Here is a 10,567-nt window from a genome sequence, read left to right as displayed (position 1 = left end):
ATTTTGTTGATGATAAACTGATAATAAACTAAAGCTATAAACGTTTGTGACAGAACGAATACTTCATCCCATACATTCTTAGCGGTGAGGTGGCAAGCCAAGTTGAATTTAAAAGAGTAGCTCGACACTGAGCAGCCGGATTTGATTTTACGCCCGACATTAAACAAAATGCTGCAGCAGCAGTTTTACAAAAAAGCTATGAAACCATATCATTGGAGTGGAGATTATGGCAGTGGTATAAGCAGTCAAATCAATCGCTGAGTATTTCTGTGGAAGTCGATAGTGGATCCAGGTTAGGCCCATTAGTCATGTTGGCACTCTGTATTGCACTCCCAGGCCTAAAATGACCCTGCAACTTCCCTGCATGTTGCAGCTAAAAGCTCAAAACACACTCATGTTGGCTTTCATAAAAACTTGAAGATATGCTAATTTATGTCACATAGCATTAATATGCATGGCTTTATACTCCATCTTGAAATATTTAGCAAAGGCATTATCTGCTTCTTGATGACATAGAGAATGAATAGCCATTTTCTAATTATTCACATGTGCTGTTGTGTATGAAAGGAAGCACTCAAAGACACTTAATATTGTTCCTCCATCTGTAATTTATGATGATTCACAGACACGCCTGGCATTACAAGTGCAGCAAATGCCTCCAGTGTTAGGACAATCTCCTTTCACCATCCTCGAAGAGAGAGTAAACAGATTCACAGCTCAAAGTCCAAACATGAGAGGGGAGGCTTACACAGAATGATGAATGAAGCAAAGTCCGCTATCCATGGCAGAATAGGGACTGATGAGAAGTTAAGTGATCCCTGGATCTGGGAGTGGGATTTAAAGCTTTGTTTTGGCACCTCGGAAGGACTGACTCAGAATGAGGGACACCGGATTCCTATGATGAGGTTGATGTGCTGTATCGCAACACGTGTTGGGACATAATGCTATTTGTTCCACACCAGCACTCTGTGATACCACAAGATGTTACTCTACTCTCTGGTGCTGTACTGTTGTTAGGACAGATTTTCAATCCATACTTATTATACTGTGGCCTGGGATCCAATTTATGCTGCAATATTGTAGGTGGGTGTGAATTGATTTAAAGAAGGAAATCTTTTTCCAGTGGGAAATAAACTATTGTTCAAACACACAACAAAACGCATCATACCTTATGTTTCTGCCTTTATGCTCTTCAAAATATCAAGGATATTATAATAAATGGCAGTTCCATTACAGAAAGCCCGAAATTCTAAAGAGTTGTTTTGTGATGTATTACTGAATCATAATTATATATTAAACGATATACCGAACATTAACGAAACAAGTGTCAGCCCTTAATCACGTGCACCACTGATCAAATATCTATAATGATTTTGTGAAATAAAATGAGACCAAGCACCTATTTATAAATGCAGGAATTTAAGAGGCAATCTGGACTGCAATCTGTTCAGTGAGATTATTCAAATCTCTCTCACAGAAACTCTGAGTGATGCTGCAGCACACATAAGAAGCAAGGGACACCAGCAGTAATGATTCCATTGATGGAACATGTTTTATGGATTACCATTTTATTACATACATACATGCCATGACTGATTTCGGTATATCTTAGAAGCACACCTGAGCGCACCTTCTCCCTGTAGTGAAGTCATTTTGAAGTGCAATACAGAATTGTTATGTATTTCAACACAGAACAGCCCACAGCAACGTCAACACATCCAAGAGCTTTAACCCACCGGACGACGTAGCGGTGGCAAACTCTCGCAAGCGGAGATTAGTCCGTGTGAAGGTGACTTTACCTGTGCTTAACTTTAAGTGTGCCAGGTGCTCAGTCAACCACTGAATCCAAATTGGGGAGAGGTGTGAGGCAGGAAGCCTCAGCTCGCCTCCCCTAAGTATAACTTACCTGTCACCAGCTTGCCAAAGATAAGGACAGATGACCTTTCTCCTGGTTGTAATAATAAATCAACTCCAGAGGTACTTATTCCCAGCATGGTCCTTGCATCACATCTTACAGATTTCAACTATGAAGTAACACACCTCTTCTGGCATTTTCCACTTCACTGCTGGACAACACACATGCACACACAGGCAAGAAAATGCCCTCATGAATTAACAAGGAGTCTTGTTAACATAGCTGAACACTTTCTTTTTTTTCTGTCTTGTTTATTTGCATTATTTTATTGTTTGAAATTGATGTTTGTGTATCCATAACAAAATGTCAGAATAAATTATGCTATAAAACACACATTTTATTGGGATATACTGAGTGTTGCATTTAAAAACCGGTGAAAGCTAAATTGGTTAAAGGAGCCAGTCATTTTGAGAACACAGCATTAAGCTGCAGCAGTGCTATAAAGCCGACAACCACTGTCTTCAAAGCAATATTCATGAACTTGCTGATCAGGCGGCTCTTGATCAACAAACACTGAAGAATTTATGGTAAGAATCTTCAAGTTTTGCACAATTACTTTTTTATGGACTGTTTATAGTACTGAACTAGAATGTTCTTTTCTCAATTAGAGGGAAGACAGAGCCAAAGTTAATTGCCCCTTTGATAAAAAGGAGCATTTGAACAGCTCAGCCACCGAACAGGTCTCCTGGGGACATTAAACACAGAATCTCTGAATCACTGCACCAGCTGACTCATTCTCATCACATTGATGACTGCATTTAACTAGATCAGTATGAGGTGCTTTGCTTCTCTTCTTTTTACTTCAGTCTAGGGGGTGATCTGAGGCTGATCAAAAGCTGACAGGGAAGTGGGAGTTCAGCTGCATGACAGCACGTTTGGGATCTGAGAGGTCCTGATGGCACACTGTTTAGAATTAAAACAAGGTATTCATCATATGTGGTGGCATGAATCAAATTAAGAAAATGATATTTCTGACTCCAGCCAAAACATTTTGAGAGCACACCAGTCACTGTGCAATTGCTTTCAGGGAGGAAACTGAAATTGTGCCATAAAAATAAAGCAAACAAAAAAAGTTCCTGATGCAACATTTCTTACCACAAGATCCTGAAAAACTGGGACTAGAGGACGAAGGTCCTTGCCAGCCACTCGACCAAATGCCACCTTCTAATCAGGCTATAAGAGCTGAATCAGACGATTGGAGATTCATATTTGCCGGACCAGCAATTATTTGACAGCAGCGTCAGAGAAGCTGCAAGCCTCCTCTGGCGAGCTGCACGGCTTTCATTACCTAGAGTGGCTTTTAGAGGAAGACGGTAAGCTCCATCCATACCACAGTTCGAACAGTTCCAAGCCATCAGACAATGACAAATATCCATAACGATTCAAACACATGCAAAGCTTTTCATTTTTTCTCTCCCAAATGCTAATATTGCAATTGTCTATAAGGGCTCACTTATTCAATCACTGTGCACTAACAATATGTGTGAAGACATCTCAGGCCTCCCTGTTTGGTGCGTCATGTATCGAGCAGTATATTTCTGCACAGAAATGGGACACTAATCCCCTCTCCAACAGAAGAGACACACCACATGGCAAAAAATGCATATAATCTTCCTAAAAGTGATTAGAAACTTGGATACACACTCCCACAAAGTATGGCACATCTCTACTGAGATAAGCATTGTGTGATGAAATAAGAATTACACAGAAGACCCCAGAGACTACAATGTGTCTTCAAAGGTTGGTCGTGTCATCTCAGTATATTGCACTTCATCCTCTCCTGAAGTGATGAAAATAATCATCTCTTTCATCCTAGAAGTCTAACCCACAGCATATTCAAACTCCTAACCTTTAACTTACAACTTCTGTATTATTTCTGGTTTACTTGAAAGTGTAACTTCACAATTTATTTAAAGTTGTAATAGCTTTCTTTTTGCCACGTGGAGGCAGTGCAACGATCTGTAAACAATAAAAAACTATTATCACCTTATAAAATTGCAAATGTACAAGCAAACATTTGCCTGTTTACACATCCAGAAGCAACATTATCATTCATTCTAAACTGTGTTTCTGGCCACCTGACAAATGTCCAGTATTTTCTCTCCATTTAGCTCTCTTTTGGTGTCCTTATTTTCCACTAAGGTAGCTGCAAAATGCTCCATAATGTTCAGCAGCTAGTTGCTGACTTTGTCTTCCTTCTGTTTGGTGATGGGCAGGTTGGGTACATTAGCAAGCTGTTAGCTTTGGGAACAAGTAAAACCAGGGAAAATAAAACCAAAACAATGAGCTGAAGGACACAACAACTTAATATACTGTAACAATATTGATCAGAGCAGCTTTAACATTTGTTTTCAAATTGATAAAGAGTTTAACTACACAATAAAATAATCTAAAGTTTGAGTTGTTTTTCATAGGTGAAAAATACATTATCCGTTTTAGGACGCTATGCACTACTCTCACACACATACTGTGTGTATGTATTTTGTTTTTAGTATTTAATACTCTGTAGTTTCTATTCTATTTTTTATTTTTTTCTACTTTTTCGCTCCTGTACTTATTCTGTCCTGAGATGCTGCAATACTTGAATTTCCCCTCTGGGGATCAATAAAGGATTATCTTATATAAGTAGAATGCACTTAAACATCCAACACTTCAGAGGACTGGTTCTGATTCCAATTCAGATGGCATCGAAGCAGATTCTGTACATCCACAATTTTTTATTCAATTTCATTGCTTCTTTCTCCCTCAGACTTCAGCAGTTTCAATCCTCTTAACCCAAGATGGCTAATTTAAGTCTAGCTTCTCCCTCACCCCTTCACTCATCTGTGAACTTCACCACAGAAATAATATATCAGGGCTGAAAAATGATAGGCAGCAACAGTAAATGTGTTTATGTAAAAGTGTTTAAATTGGATATTAGGAATCCAAACAAGTAAAAGAAATGTAATAATTAAAACAGAAAATGAGCTGTCATCTCTAGAATTTTGACAAGAACACTCAACACCACATAAGTCTGATTTGAAAATGTTCCATTTTTCACTTAATTAGACTTTCTGCAACGAAACTGTTAAAGTTTCTTTTGAAAAAAAAAAAGCACTCCACATTTTTGTTTTTTGCATAGTCTAATATGAATCACTTTTAACTAATTTCCTGGCCGTTTCATTTTCTTTGTTGTGACAGGGAACAGGAGTTTGACATATGCCGTTGCACTCTCTGCAGCAGTAATATTTAATTATCAAACCAACTGTATTGCTGCTCAGCCCTGCCAGACGAATTGAATTAATGACGCATCAAAACAGTTTCCGCACAATGGAAGTCCAAGACCTGCAAGGTCACCCAAAGCTGCACACATAATAAAGACCTGATCATTGTGAAAGCACCTTGCCTCCTACATCTAAAGATACAACCAGAACTGTAAACCTGCTCAGTTTTCCTCCTTCAGGTTAATCTGTGTTCGGAGGGCATCCATTACCCTGCTGTGTGAGTCATTGAGGCCATGCACTTTCACTTTTTACTGAGAGACTTCAGAGAACACAGAAGAAAAAAGTCCATAAAGTGCAACACGAAAATGTATCAGTTTACTGTATTACTGCATTCAGTCTCAAATTCGTGCAATTCTCTCTACACTTATGTAACTTACTTATATTCCAGACACACATCCCCACTAGACACTGACAAAAAAAAAAAATACTATGCACGTAGTACTTTACTAGCTAAATCTGCGATAACAGATTTTTTTTGGCCACTTGGGGGCAGCTGAAACAACACAACATGTCTGCTTCTTTACACATACTGCAGTGATTGAGCAACATTATCATTTTGTTTAGAATGAAATATCTGAGGCTTTATATGTTCAACTGTGTCCATCAGCTGGCTGCTAACCGTGAATGTCTGCCATTTAGTGCTGAGCAAGCAGCGTACAGCGGCTTTTTAGAGCTTTTTCACTGAAAACGGCCTCCTACTGCTGCTGCAAATGCAGCTATGAGAGCAGTAAGAGTGAACCAGAACAGTACAGTTGCGGCCAGACAGCTAAACAATGGGCTGAAACTCAGCTGAGGGAGACTTTGTGCTTTAAAATCCTCTCTTACAGAAATGCACATTTCTACAGATCCGCGACAACTGAGTGAACTCCATCTGATGAACATTGCGGGATGATAGAAAGCTCTGGAAATAGGCGCTCCAGGTATGATTATTTTCTGCAGTGCTATAGCCACGGTCAAGAAACTTTGACCCTAAATAACATATTGATCCATTAAAAGCAACTTTGAACCGCATGCAGCTCATAAAACACAACTGCTCTCTGTAAGTTCAAGTTCATTTGGGTCATGTTTGTAATGACTCCCTCCCACACGCAGTGGGAGAGGCCCAACATTGGTGGACGTCATGCGCAGACAGTAGATACAGTGAGGCATGCACGCTTCAGTGGTCAGTGATCTAAGTGGTAACGACCACGCTGTAATTGCAGCACTCTCTGCATTACTCATTATGAATAAAATATGATGGGTGTTAATCAGCCATGAATTAAGGGACATCATCAGTGTGCCAGGTATGTAACAACAGTCCATTATTTCTCCTGTAGGACTGGATTAGAAATTGAGGGACTATGAATGTTATTTTTAGGATTTATGGAAAAAACAGACTGTGTGCAAGAGCCTCAGAAGTGTTGCAGTGCAACAGAATCAGCAGGTGAAATGCACATACAGTAGCTTCATATGCTTATACGTTTCTGAAATTACAAATAAGAAGCAGAACAAAGAACGATCTCAGTCAAGCAGATAATTCCCATAAGGTGCTGTTACCCATTATTTATTTGGTACTATTCCAACTAAGCTAGAGTAACCATTGATAGCAATTCTGGTGACCTACAGCAAGACTAGAAGAGATTCACTTGAAGCCGTAATGCACACAGGACTTTTCCTGCACCTTTGGACAGCAATTAGACATGTAACCTCTGTAAAGGAGCCTTTAAATCAAATGTCCAGCACCTGGGCTGCATGAAAGCTGTTGACTTGAACATCACTCACTTAGCGATATCATCAAACAGCCACAGAATTTCTAAGAAAAAAATCAGCATCAAAAAGTTGAATAACAGCTGCCAATTTTTGTTCTTTAATTCTGTCTTTTCTTCTTAAGAACGTACACAGCTTTCAAGACAGCTTTACAGTCCGCATGGCATAAAACCCTCAAGGACACTGTGATCTAAACATCCTCATCCACAATCACAGCGGAGGACAGTCTCTGTCATTGCTATATGAGCACATCTCTCTCTCTCTTCCTGCGTGTTTAATCAAAGCAGGATATTGAAGAGCGTCCGCGATATACTCGTGTTTTGGGTTTGGTCTCTTTGTACTTAAGAGATGAGCATTCATTATGCATAAGCAACAAGGAAGCTGCTAATGAAGATTTCATAATTGATACGAAAAAATGCGACATCAGCATATGCATAAAATTATGAGGCCACATTTATAAGAGGAACAACTAAGCTCTACATATTGTTGAAAAAATAACACTCTTATTTTGCTTTTATTTAAGAGACTGTATATTAATTTTAGTGGTCTGAATATTGTTTACATCTCTGTGTGAATGTTCATGGCCTTAATTCACACAAAATAAATGCATGTACCTGCTAAATATGTAGCAAATGCATAAACCAAGCAACAAGACCGGGGACACATAAGCAAATTTACTATTAATTCAGTGTTGGCTGCCTCAGCTACACGTACTGAAGTCAATTCTATTTGTATTTTCAAACCCAGCTTGAATTTCGAACAGCACATAACGGGAAGACATGTTTTTGAACGGAGCTGAAGGCACCTAGACAAGACTGAATTGGTTGTTTGCTGTTGCTAACTAGAAAACTACAGGTATTCAGTCACACACACACACAAACACATGCACACATACACACACGTAACACATCCTCTGGAGTGAAATGAGAGTGGCCTGTTTAGATAAATATGTTTTTATTAGCAGAGTTTCAGAACCTAAAATAAATATGAATTTCTGTAGCCAATACAGATCTGAGTAATGGTTTGACTCTGTGCTGTTGTTGAAAAACAGTTATAGATGATAATAGATGTTGCACTGAAGTGATATGTTGCTTGATATGTTGCAGGATCAGAAGACAAAGTTTAATGCAACTCAAAAGCTGACCATTAAATGTCCCCAAAGCACCACATGTAGAAGTTTTGTGAGGTAAACAAACTTCTGACAGAAATGCTGACAGCAGCATCACATTATGCAACGAAAAGGATGCTGTGTTGACTTGCACCAAGAAAACACCCAGTTTCCACCTCAGTGTTCCAATGCACGTCAACCACCTGTGAAAGCTTGACTTTGATTCACTATTACTATTATAATACGTTTCCAGGGGAGCTGTGAGTGATTAAAGCTTTGAAGAAGTGTGTGGAATATAATGAGAAGTATAAGTGAGAAGCTCGGGTAGGATCGGTGGCTGCTTGCAACCTAAAAACTGTTCACAATCTGGACATTAAAGGATGTCGTGTAAAAGTCTGTGTCATCTCAGCTAAAGTAGCAGGCTCTGGCTATTTCATATGAATGATAATGTGCATGCATGAAATGTCTTTTGTGCTCTGGCTGAATGACCTTGTACTTTCATTGAAGTAACTTCTTCTCAGTTTGTATGTGCAAGGGCTTCATGTGGCTCTTCTGCCGATAATACAGATATAAAGCTGCTCAAATGCAATTCCTCTGTGATTACGAAACTAAAATAATAATGCATGCATTAATACATGGAAAGCCCTGAGTCTAACTTGGTTTGTTCAGGGTGTATAATGTATGTAGGAACTGTAGGGATTCAGGCTGTGTGTTTGATAATCAATTTCCCCACCTCAGACCTGTAGCCCTAACAGTAAATCTGTGTTATTGTATTTTATACTCAGTGACAGATGTTCTGTCTGCACCAGGACGGAATCTGACAGGAAGATATCGCAGTGAGGAACTGAATGAGCTGACGTTCATTCTCATTTCAGTGGCAAATACATCAAATAGTTCTCTGATACTGACCTACAAACTGCTACTACACACGCACAAACACTTCTATATGATAGATATATGATTTATTCAGCTGTTCCTATATGCAAGTGCAATTTTGAAATCTGCCGTTTGTTTTGCGACCCAGTGCCATATTCAGTTTAGCTTCCCAAGTTATTCAAGAATGAGCAGTTAGTTAATGTACAAGTTACAATCAGAAGTGAGTCTAGCAGCTCTCCTCAGCCTCTGAAATCGCCTGAGAGAAAAACAACCTGCTCAGCAAGCCATATTCATTCAGCAGACATGACGCCCCTCCACAAAGCAACTTAAGAGGACTGCACTTATGGGTACGTTTCTCCAGAGCCTCTGCAGAGAGCAGGCCTGCCTGCTCCACTTCTCCCCTGAATGACAGCACACTCCAGGGGAGCCATGCCGCAGTACACGCACACTGATCCAGTCTGACATGCTTGACCTTTCCTGGGCCGCACGGCTGGCTCGCCGCACACTGCGCCCTGCCCGGCTGAAAAGGCCACACAATGCCATCCAGGCAGTGCCATGAACCCACCCCCCCCCAGCTTACTGCCATCTTGAGAGCCAGCAAGGTGAAAACCTAGAAGTGGAAAGACAGCCACTCAATCTGAGAGGCTCTCAACCGCAAAACAAGGGTATGCCATCTGAATTTGGCAGTTACATATGACTAGCATTCCCCACTGCATCCTTAAGTGGAGTAAAGATTTTGTTACAAGTGGATTATTGCATCTTTATTACTAATTATGTATTTTACTGTGCAAGGGTGCCTTTTTTTGTTTTGTACTTTATACCATTAAAGATATTTTAATTAAGGCATTGCTCATACATAAAATAATTATGAAGGCAAAATCTGCATAATGCTATTAGTCATCTCACTTAGTAAATGTGCTGTGCGCAGTGGCTGGTTAGTCAGGGGGTCTAACATAGTGCGTCTGCCAGCAGTCTTGGACGAAGGAAGAATTATCTCAGAATAGATGCTGCAGGAGCCCACTAAAGAACAAGAGATGAGAGGACTGTAAGTGCAGAATAGATGCTGCAGCTGTGAAATGAAGAGCTGTCGCATCCAGTGAGCACTTTCCCGAGAAAAGGAATCACTTGGCAAAGCAGAAATAAATCATGTGCCTGCGTACTTCACATTTTTCCAAACAGAGAGGGAAATCCTCAGCAGCTTAAAATTCAGCTTTTGTGACAGGACACTTGATCAGTGCTTTTTCTGTGTCATGTGCACACGTGGAGGTATCTTTGAGGCTATTTAAACAACTAATAGACTTTTACTGTGCGTTATTCTAACAAATGACCAACACTGTAATTCAATTTAAAGAACTGGTGAGTCCAGAAACCCTAAGAGCATTGAAAAACACACACACCTCCACTCTGCTGAGTGAAAACACACAAACACACACATTGCTCATGCAGTGCTAGTTCATTACAACGCTCCCCTTTAGTAATTGCACTGCATCTCTATCACATTAGTACAAGTGATTGCAATTACAACAGAAAATACTGGAGAGATAATAAATTTTAACTGGTTCTGTGTTGCTTTTCCTCACACATAACATCTGCACATTTACCAAATCAAATGGTACAACATCAGTGTCCTGCTTCTGTAAGCCAACAAACCTCAAAGGA

General features: G+C 39.8%; 1 long non-coding RNA gene across 1 annotated transcript; it reads left to right on the top strand.

The window, feature by feature from the left end:
• Positions 1–6,328: 6,328 nt before the first annotated feature.
• Positions 6,329–8,227, top strand: LOC124067557. The gene is made up of 3 exons (XR_006844767.1): positions 6,329–6,461; positions 7,672–7,779; positions 8,031–8,227. It is a non-coding gene; the product is annotated as an uncharacterized LOC124067557 (long non-coding RNA).
• Positions 8,228–10,567: the final 2,340 nt, after the last annotated feature.

Source organism: Scatophagus argus, chromosome 11, assembly GCF_020382885.2.
Source record: "Scatophagus argus isolate fScaArg1 chromosome 11, fScaArg1.pri, whole genome shotgun sequence".
Classification (NCBI taxonomy): domain Eukaryota; kingdom Metazoa; phylum Chordata; class Actinopteri; family Scatophagidae; genus Scatophagus; species Scatophagus argus.
This window is presented reverse-complemented; position numbering and strand designations above follow the sequence as displayed.